Raw genomic sequence first — 10,680 nt, 5'->3', positions numbered from 1 at the left:
ACTCAGGCCTGCACAACATGCGGCCCGTGGAGCCTCTCTTTGCGGCCCGCTGGGGGATTCTAAATCCCCCCCACACAGCGCTCTGCGGGCAGTCCAGAGCCCTTTGAATCCCAGCCGCGGCAGGGAATCAAAAGGCTCTGGGCTGCCTGCAGGAGCAGGGAGCCCAGAGCCCTTTAAATCTCAGCGGGGGCCGGGATTCAAAGGGCTCTGCGCTGCCCGCTGCAGCGGGGAGCCCAGAGCCCTTTAAATCCCAGCCATGGCCAGGAATCAGAGGGCTCTGCGCTGCCCGCAGAGGCAGGGAACTGAGAGCCCTTTAAATCCCAGCCATGTCCAGGAATCAGAGGGCTCTGGGCTGCCGGCAGCCGCGGGGAGCCCAGAGCCAGGGCCGGCTCCAGGCACCAACTGAGCAAGCTGGTGCTTGGGGCGGCAGATTCTAGGGGGCGGCTTCCGCCCAATCCTAGGGCGGCACTGATGCTTTTCTTTTGTTTTGTTTGCTGCACCGCCCGCCCTGTAGGGCGCGGAGGAAGGGAGCGCCCTGCAGCAAACTCGGCAGGGCAGCCCGCGTCCTTCCCTCCCTGCCGACCGGAGCAGCGCGGAGCCTTCCCGGCAGACGTCCTGGCAATCGGGGCCGCGGGGTGAACTCCCCACTGAAACGCTGGCCACCCCCCTTCTCTCTTCCTCCCCCCTCGCTCCCTCTCCCTCCCCCCCACTAGACCAGGCGCCCACTCTGTAGCACAGGGAGTCCCCTTGCACCCTGGGTCCGGCCGCCCTGTGGGGTTTTTTGTTTTGTTTTTTTACCCTGCTTTGCCAGCCGCGCCGTTGTCCCCCCGGTTCGCCCCTTTGCCGCTCCAGCCGTGGGTTTTTTTGTTTGTTTTTTCTCCCCCCTGCTTTACCGCTCCGGCTGGGCTGCAGGTTTGTTTTTTTTCACCTGCTTTACCGCTCCAGCCACACTGTGGTTTTTTTGTTTTTTTTCCCCCCGCTTTGCAGTTTCAGCTGCGCCGTTTTTTGTCCCCGTACACCCCCCCCCCCGCTCTGCCCGCGCTGTGTGTTTGTTTTTTTCCCTGCTTTGCCACTCCGGCGCCCCCCCCCCCTTTTTTTTTTTTTTTTTTGCTTGGGGCTGCAAAAAAGCCAGAGCTGGCCCTGCCCAGAGCCCTTTAAATCCCAGCCGTAGCCGGGAATCAGAAGGCTCTGCGCTGCCCGCAGGGAGCCCAGAGCCCTTTAAATCCCAGCCGCAGCCGGGAATCAGAAGGCTCTGCGCTGCCCGCAGGGAGACCAGAGCCCTTTAAATCCCAGCTGCTGATTTCCCCCTCCCCAGACCCCTGCCCCAACTGCCCCCCAGAACCCCCACCCCCTATCTAAGCACCACTGGTCCTTGTCCCCCGATTACCCCCTCCCGAGACCCCTGCCCCTAACTGCCTCTTGGGACCCCAGCCCCTATCTAAGCCTCCCTTCTCCTTGTCCCCAACTGCCCCCTCCTGAGACCCCACCCAACTTTCCCCCAGGACCCCACCCCCTACCTGTCCCTTGATAAACCTCCTGGACTCCCATGCCTATCCAATTGCTGCCTGTCCCCTGACTGCCCCTCCGAACCTCTGCCCCATCCAACCCCCCCTGCTCCCTGTCCTTTGACTGCCCCCCGGAACCTCCTACCCCTTCTCCAACTCCCAAACCGCTTACTGTGCCACTCAGACCAGCGTGTCTGGCTCCGTGCATTAACCCCTCTTATCAGGTCCCCCCTCCAGTCGTCTTTTCTCAAGACTAAACATGCCCACTAGGAAGAAAGGTCAGGTTTCCTAAACCTTTTGTAATTTTTGTTACTCTGGACTCTCCGATTTGTCCATTGTTCCTAAAGTGTGGTGCCCAGAATTGGACACAATATTCCAGCTGAGGCCTCACCAGTGCTGAGCAGAGCGGGACAGTTACCTCCCATGTGTTACATATGACACTCGAGTAAATACACCCCAGAATTATGATAGTCTTTTTAGTAACTGCATAACATTGTTGGATTACAAACTGAATATAAATCACTATAACCCCAATAATGATGCCACTTACGAAATAAGGAAGAACCATGTCCTAATGCTCTTTAGCTGTTGCATGAAGTGCTATTGACAGGCTCTGAAGGTGGATAGGCTTTGATGGTGGACCTTTGAATGAGTGAAGAAAACAGAATACTACCTTCTTCCAAAAAATCCCTCCATTTCAGTGTTGGAGTATTAAATCTCACATTGTAGATAAATTACTGCATTTAACTAAACTCCAGGATTGCTTACTGGGCAACCGCAAATTGTCTTGTCTACAAAAGTTTGAAAATAGAATAACTATTTTAGTATTCTGGCTATAGTCTAAAATTAAATTAAATTGCACTTTTATATAGTAAAAGGGACATAATTTGAAATGATGTCTGCTTTACCAATCTAATATGACAGACGATAAACCATGACTACCACAGACAAATGGGTGAGAGACATTTCCAAAGGGTCCGCCATAGAATTCAAAAGGATCTCTACTTCAAATTTTTCCTTTCTCTCAGCCCCTCCAAGAGGAAGACCATGTTCAGGCAAATGAATCGTCTTCAAAGGGCAGTAGAGCCTATCCTAAACCAGGAATGATGTCAGGGTTTATGCTCCCTGGGTTTTTCTAATTCACAAAAAATTGGGAGGACAGGGTGGTGCTGGATTTCAAGACTCTCTCAATAAATCAATCCAATCCCACAAGTTAAAAATGGAGACTGCTCAGACCATCGTGGTGGCTATCACCCAGAGGGATTTCCTAATCTCAGTGGACCTGAGTGAGGAACATCTCCACATTCCCATCCTTCTGGTCCACAGACTGTACCGGAGGTTTGCACTTGGCACATGCAGTAAGAAGCCCTTTTGGCATTGCCACTACCCCTAGGCTATTCACAAAGGTCCTGGTAGCAATAGTGACATTCCAATGTTAGGGGTACACCTGTACCCTTTCACAACAACATCCTGATAAGTCCCCTCCCTATGGAAGTCAGTCAGGAACAGACAATGGACAGCCCCACCACCCAGAGTGCAACCTAGGTTTATAATCGGGAGAAAAGACCAGCTCAGCCCTACATAGACAATAGGACACCTGGGGGTTTGGCTGGAAACCATGCTCCACAGGGCTTTCCTTTCCAGAGACAGGTAGGCACGAATTCTGCAGCAATATCCTTCACAGTCCACATTCCCATATGAAGGACTGACTGTGTACTTAGATGTGTTAGATTCATGCATATACCTATTCACATGGGCCAAGTTTCATCTCCAGTGTCTGCAGTACTAGCTGCTGAGCTTCCTTGCTTGCGATCACAATTCCATCTCTCGCTGTAAGACTTTCCTTCCTTGGATGGCAATGATCTCTGACGAGATTCATGAGCAGTATTCATTTGATATCGCAGAGACATACTATGAAGCTGGATGCTAGCTTAGAGGGCTGGGAAGTTCACGCAACTTGCACATGGTACAGTTTCAGTGGTTGCAGATGGAATTTCACTGCTGTATAAACTGTTAGGAACTGTGAGTGATTTGCCTAGCCTAGCCCTTCAGACACTCCTCCCTACCTTTAAACTCCAGTTCCATACTTGGATTCCCAGAGAACACTACTGCCGTGGCATACAAAGACAAACAAAGGGGCACCTGGTCAAGCTTGTTACAAGCAGAAGCCACAGCTGCCTTCAGGGGGGCTGAGAGAGACATCCTGTCAGTCTGAGCCATGCATGTCAAAGAACAATGCTATGGCAGACTGGCTCAGCTGCAAAATCACAGACCAGGGGAACAGTGCCTCCACCAGAGGGAGTTCAGTTGCATAGTCTAGTTTTTTGGGAAATCAACCTGCGATCTCTTTACACCCAGCTCCAATGCCAAAACAAATAACTTTTATGCCAAGAGGAGAGACCATTGGTCCAGGGAATCAGTGCCTTCTCACAGGTATGGCCTAAGACTTTGCTAGATGAATTTCTTCCTTTTCCTATGATAACACCATCCAACATATACAGAGACAACAGGCTACAGTGATTCTGATTGCACCACACTGGCCCAGACATCCCTGATTTTCAGACTTTGTGGAGCTGTCTGTGGGCCCCCCCACACTACCACTATGATCCACTTTATCTCAGGGCTGTTTCATCACAGCCGGGCATCCCTGAACCTGACTGCCTTGATATTGAGATATAACCCAGGATACTCAAAGGATGTGATCTCAACCCTACTGAAGTCCATACATTCTTCTAACAATTTTCATTATACAGTATTATGGAGAAGATTTGGCCTGGTCTACACTAGGACTTTAATTCGAATTTAGCAGCGTTAATTCGAATTAACCGTGCACCCGTCCACACCAGGAAGCCATTTAATTCGACCTAGAGGGCTCTTTAGTTCGAATTCGGTACTCCACCCCGACGAGGGGAGTAGCGCTAAATTCGACATGGCTATGTCGAATTAGGCTAGGTGTGGATGCAAATCGAACTTACTAGCTCTGGGAGCTATCCCACACTGCACCACTCTGTTGACGCTCTGGACAGCAGTCCGAGCTCAGATGTTCTGATCAGCCATACAGGAAAAGCACCGGGAAAATTTGAATTCCTTTTCCTGTCTGGCCAGTTTGAATCTCATTTCCTGTGTGGACGTCGTGGCGAGCTCAGCAGCACTGGCAGCGATGCAGAGCTCTCCAGCAGAGGAGTCCATGCAATCTCAGAGTAGAAAGAGGGCCCCAGCATGGACTGACCGGGAAGTCTTGGATCTGATCGGTGTGTGGGGCGATGAGTCTGTGCTTTCGGAGCTGCGCTCCAAAAAACGGAATGCAAAGACCTACGAGAAGGTCTCCAAAGCCATGGCACTCAGAGGATACAGCCGGGATACAACGCAGTGCCGCGTGAAAATCAAGGACCTGAGACAAGGCTACCAAAAAGTCAGAGCGGCAAACGGACGCTCCGGAGCCCAGCCCCAGACATGCCGCTTCTACGAGGCACTGCATGCCATTCTCGGTGGGTCTGCCACCACTGCCCCACCAGTGACCGTGGACTCTGAGGATGGGATAGTGTCGAGGGGCAGTTTCTCGGCGATGTTCGCCGATGGGGAAGATGAGGAAGGGTTTGTGGAGGACGAGGCAGGCGACAGCGCTTACAATACTGCTTTCCCCGACAGCCAGGATCTCTTCATCACCCTCACAGAGATCCCCTACCAACCCTCCCCGGCCGTTAACCCGGACTCTGAATCAGGGGAAGGATCAGTCGGTAAGTGCTATAAACATGTAAACATTTATTTTTTAACAAAACAGGAATAAAAACTATATAAAAAGGTCAATGCATATAGGGATCGAACAGAAATCCTCTTGGGACAGTTCTACGAAGCTCTCTGAGAGGTACTCGAAAAGCCTCCGCAGGAGGTTCCTGGGGAGAGGTGCCTTATTGGGTGCTCCGTGGAAGCACACTCTTCCGCGCCAGGCCATCCTGAGGTATAGTGGTAGCATTGCCTCAACCAGCATGGCAGCATAGGGCCCTGGTCTGTGCAGGGATTCACGCAGCATGCGCTCTCTGTTTCTCCTGGAGACCCGCCTCAGGGTGATCTCGCTCGGCGACTGCTGCATCTAATTAGGGGAATTACTTTAATGTTACTATTGTGAATGCTTGACTTTTCCTTTGCATAACAATGACCGTCGTTTAACAGCCACGTGTTGTAGGCTGCAGAGGAAAAGCATACAGGGATCTTTCCCGGGGACAGCCGCGAGGGGCTGGAACAGGGTCAGACTTTATGCTTTCCAGATTGCCTGCAGCAGGAGGGCACTGCTATCCATTAACTGTTAAGCAGCCTAAAGTTTACGGCTTACCAGGCCTGGCTGCTACACGGATTCTGCTGTCCTGCCCCGCTTGTCCGATCTCCAGTGCAAGACCCCAGGCAATGAAAGCGAATGCCGAAAATTCGAACTTGTCCTGAGAGCACATGAGATTAGGTGTCCTGTATGGTCTTGTTCACAGAAACTGAGTAGACTGTGTTCAGTGTTCGCAAACATGTATCTTTGGAAGGAAATCACTTCCTTTTTCCCATCACACAGCTGCGGCTCTTTCCCGAACTGCCCCGGCATCCCCCTCACAGAGGATGGCGCAGATTAGGCGGCGAAAGAAAAAGACTCGGGACGAGATGTTCGCTGAACTGATGGCCTGCTCCAGAGCCGAGGCGGCCCAGCAGAGCCAGTGGAGGGAGACCCTCTCTCAGCAGCAGCGCTCACACAGCGAACGGGAGGACAGGTGGCGGCAGGAAGACCAGCAGGCGACTCAAACGCTGCTTGGACTAATGAGGGAGCAAGCGGACACGCTCCGGCGCCTTGTGGATGTTCTGCAGGACCGCAGGCAGGAGCAGAGAGCCCCCCTGAACTGTATCTGCAACCGCCCTCCCCCGCCACAAAGTCCTGTCCCCCCCTCACCCAAAATCACAAGAAAGAGGGGCGCTAGGGGCCGTGAAAACTGTCACTCCACCCCAGCAGAGCGCTCATGTACCAAACAGCTCTCATTCCCTAAAGTATGAGAATTGCTTGCCTTCCTGGCTCACCCGATCCCAAATCCCAGTTTCATCCCCCAACTGTGTAGTTGAGTATTAAAAATAGTTTGCTGTTCATTACTGTTTCCATCATGTTTCTTTGCAGAAGACTTTGTGTGAAGGGGGGGAGGGGTTTGTTAATTACATAGGACAGCCACCATTAACAGGGTACAGACATGGGGGCAGGATCAACAGCAGGTCACACACAGAGTGCAATCACTAGGCACCCGGGTCACTCTGCGAGGTGTCTGCTGCCCCAGGTCAGTCTGGGAGGTGTATGTTGCCCCAGGGTCCGAGCACCTGGCATCCACAAATGGCAAGGCAGGCTGCCCTTACCATGCCCTTCCACCCTAGCCATGAACCTCTCCGATGCCCTGAGCCCCAGCCAGAGCCATCATCCCCCCACACCTACTCACCCTTCCCACACACCCCTCACCCCTTCCTGCAAACCCACCCCTTCCTGCACACCCTCCGGTAACCGTCCTCCCCCCAGAGACCGCTGTAGGAGCAGGAGCCTGTCAGTCCTCGAGTGTAGAAGCGGTCTGTATATCACTGCACACCGTACCCACCACAGTCTGCGTCCCTGTTGGAACCCTTGAACGAGAATTCGTTAGTAAAGAAAACTTTGTTAATTAAAAATGTTCCAATAACTTTATTTTTAAACGTCTGTTGGAAGGGGGGAAACCTGGTGAACGGGGTATGTAACCGCTGAAAAAAGTCAATAGTAACTGAAACAGGGGCAGGTTCAGCTTCTCTGTAAAGAGACTGGACAGTCATAGGTTACCCTGCTCTCTGAGGAACCTAGCTTTCAAAGCCTCCCGGATGCACAGCGCTTCCCGCTGGGCTCGTCTAATCGCACGGGTGTCTGGCTGAGCGTAATCAGCAGCCATGCGATTTGCCTCAACCTCCCATCCCGCCATAAAGGTCTCCCCCTTGCTCTCACAGAGATTGTGGAGCACACAGCAAGCTGCAATAACAATGGGGATATTGGTTTCGCTGAGATCCGAGCGAGTGAGTAAGCTCCTCCATCTCCCCTTGAGACGTCCGAAAACACACTCCACCACCATTCTGCACTTGCTCTTCAGGTAGTTGAAGAGCTCCTTGTCACTGTCCAGGGCGCCTGTATAGGGCTTCATGAGCCAGGGCATTAGCGGGTAGGCTGGGTCCCCGAGGATCACTGTAGGCATCTCCACATCCCCAACACTTACTTTGTGGTCCGGGAAGAAACTACCTTCCTGCAGGCGTCTAAACAGACCAGAGTTCCTGAACACACGCGCGTCATGAACCTTGCCCAGCCACCCGATGTAGATGTTGGTAAAACGTCCCCTATGGTCCACCAGTGCTTGCAGCACCATTGAAAAGTAGCCCTTTCGGTTAATATACTGGCTGGCCTGGTGGGCCGGTCCCAGGATAGGGATGTGAGTGCCATCTATAGCCCCACCGCAGTTTGGGAATCCCATCGCGGCGAAGCCATCTATGACAACCTGGATGTTTCCCAGGGTCACCACCTTTGAGAGCAGTAGGTCAACGATTGCGTGGGCTACTTGCATCACAGCAACCCCCACGGTAGATTTGCCCATGCCAAAGTAGTTCGCTACTGACCGGTAGCTGTCTGGCGTTGCAAGTTTCCAGAGGGCTATGGCCACTCGCTTCTGCACAGTCAGGGCTGCTCGCATCCGGGTATCCTGGCGCTTCAGGGCAGGGGACAGCAACTCACAGAGTTCAAGGAAAGTGCCCTTACGCATCCTGAAGTTTCGCAGCCACTGTGATTCATCCCAGACCTGCAGCACTATGCGGTCCCACCAGTCCGTGCTTGTTTCCCGGGCCCAGAATCGCCGTCCCATAGCATGAACGTGACCCATTGCCACCATGATCTCCGCGGCGCGGGATCCCGTGCTTTGTGAGAGGTCTGTGCCACTCTCACACTTCATGTCCTCACCGCGCTGCTGGAGCGTCCTCGCCCGATTTCTCAGCAGCTGACTGTGGAAAAGGTGTTCGATAAGGTGCGAGGAGTTGACAACGGCCATAAGTGCAGCGATGATCGCAGCGGGCTCCATGCTCGCAGTGCTGTGGCGTCCGCGCTGTCACTGACCAGAAAAGTGCGCGAACAGAGTTCCCGCCGGCGCTTTCAAGGAGAGAGGGCGGGAGTGACGGTTGAATGACGACAGTTACCCAAAACCACCCTCGACACATTTTTCCCCCAGAAGGCATTGGGGTCTCTACCCAGCATTCCAATGGGAAGCGGGAACTGTGGGATAGCTGCCCAGAATGCACCGCTTCCAATGTCGACGCTTGCCCCGTTAGTGTGGACTCACAAAGTCGAATTAGTGTCCTTAGTGTGGATACACAAATTCGAATTCATCAGGTCGAATCCACAAATTCGACCTAAGTTAAATCGAACTACTCTTTTAGTGTAGACATACCCTTAGAACACCCACGTCGGTTCTTTATATTCAGTTTTGGCAGCTGAGGGTCGATCTCCCTTATCCCATCACCCTCACATCAAAAATTCCTCAGAACTAATCAGACCATCTCCTATTCATACGGTAGCCCCATGGGATCTTTTCCTAATATTGAAAACCTTCTCAAGTTCACTTTTCAAACCCCCGTCCAAAGTGTGTGTGTGTATTTTGTGACTTTTAAAGTTCTTCTTCGAGTGATTGCTCATATCCATTCCAGTTAGGTGTGTGCGCGCCGCGTGCACTTTCGTCGGAAGATTTTTACCCTAGCAACCCCAGTGGGTTGGCTGAGCGCCCCCTGGAGTGGCGCCATAACGGCTCCGTATATATACCTCAGCCGACCCACCCGACCCTCAGTTCCTTCTTACCGCCATTGTCGGTCGTTGGAACAGCGGAGTGCAGCTTGTCTGACCTCCGCTTCCCTAGCTTCCTCATAGTTTTCTCTGTAAAAAATTGTACATAGTTCTTAGCTTAGCTTAGGTTTTCTTGTTTTTGATAGTTTAAAATCAGTTTAGTGTTAGATAGTTAGCGGGTTCGGGGGTTAGCCCCACCCACACCCGGGACCGGAGCGTATGCCCGGTTCCCCGGGTTTCAAGCCGTGCTCGGCCTGCCGCAGGCCTATGCCTACAGGAGATCCTCATAGCTCCTGTTTAAAGTGCTTAGGAGAGTCGCACTTATCTACTAAGTGCCCAATTTGCAAGGCTTTCAAGCCTTGCACTAAGAGGGAGAGAGACATTAGGCTGAAACAGCTCCTAATGGAGGCAGCCTTAACCCCTCCGGCCGCGGCACCGCCCGCTGCCCCGAAGGACTCTCGCAGCACCGCCACGGCGCCGGGCCACTCTGCAGTGCCACCGAAAACGCCATCGGCACCGAAACCGGCCCAAAGACGCTCTCTCTCGCCCAGGGCGAAGAAAGGAAAGGCCGCTGCCTCCACGGCGCCGCCGGCTCCAAAGCCGCAGAGTGCGCCCTGTCCGGACCGCCCGGCACCGAAACCTGCCGCGGCTCCGGTTCCTCTGCCGCAGACGCTTCTGCCGGCACCGGCGACTCCGGCCCCTGAGAGGCCGTCGAGCCCGGCACCTGTAACCTCCCCGGCTCCGGCCGCGGTTGAGATGCCACCGCCTTCGACTCCTGAGACCTTCGAGGCGGCACGGGACCTCATTGCGCTGACAGAACCGGTTGTGCCACCGCCCCTGGCGCCGCCGGTGCGGGCGCCCCGCTCCATGGGCAAGCCGTCCATGTTTAGACCACCTGCTGGCACCGACTCTGACCGGCACCGAACCCGTTCCCGTTCTCGACGCCGATCCCGCTCCCGCTCTCGGCGCCGATCCCGATCTGGCCGTCGATCGCACCGCCGCTCGCAGTCCCGGCACCGCTCAACCACGCGGCACCGGTCGGACTCGCGGCACCGGTCGTTCTCTCGATCTCCGACCCGTCACTCCCGGCACCGATCAAGTTCTCGGTACCGCTATGGCCGCCGCTACTCGCGGAGTCGCTCCCGACACCGATCGTGGAGATCCCGCTCGACCTCCCGGCACCGCACCGGTCGCAGGTCCCATTCTCGCTCCTGCTCTCGGTACCGAGATGCCTCCCGGCACCGTTCACCACAAAGGCGGGAAATGAGATCTGTGGGCACTTCGGCGCAAGGCTTATCTGCTCCTCCTTGGCCCTCTCGACACGCT

Source organism: Mauremys mutica, chromosome 1 (genome assembly GCF_020497125.1).
Source record: "Mauremys mutica isolate MM-2020 ecotype Southern chromosome 1, ASM2049712v1, whole genome shotgun sequence".
NCBI lineage: Eukaryota > Metazoa > Chordata > Testudines > Geoemydidae > Mauremys > Mauremys mutica.
Note: the sequence above shows the minus strand (reverse complement) of the source record.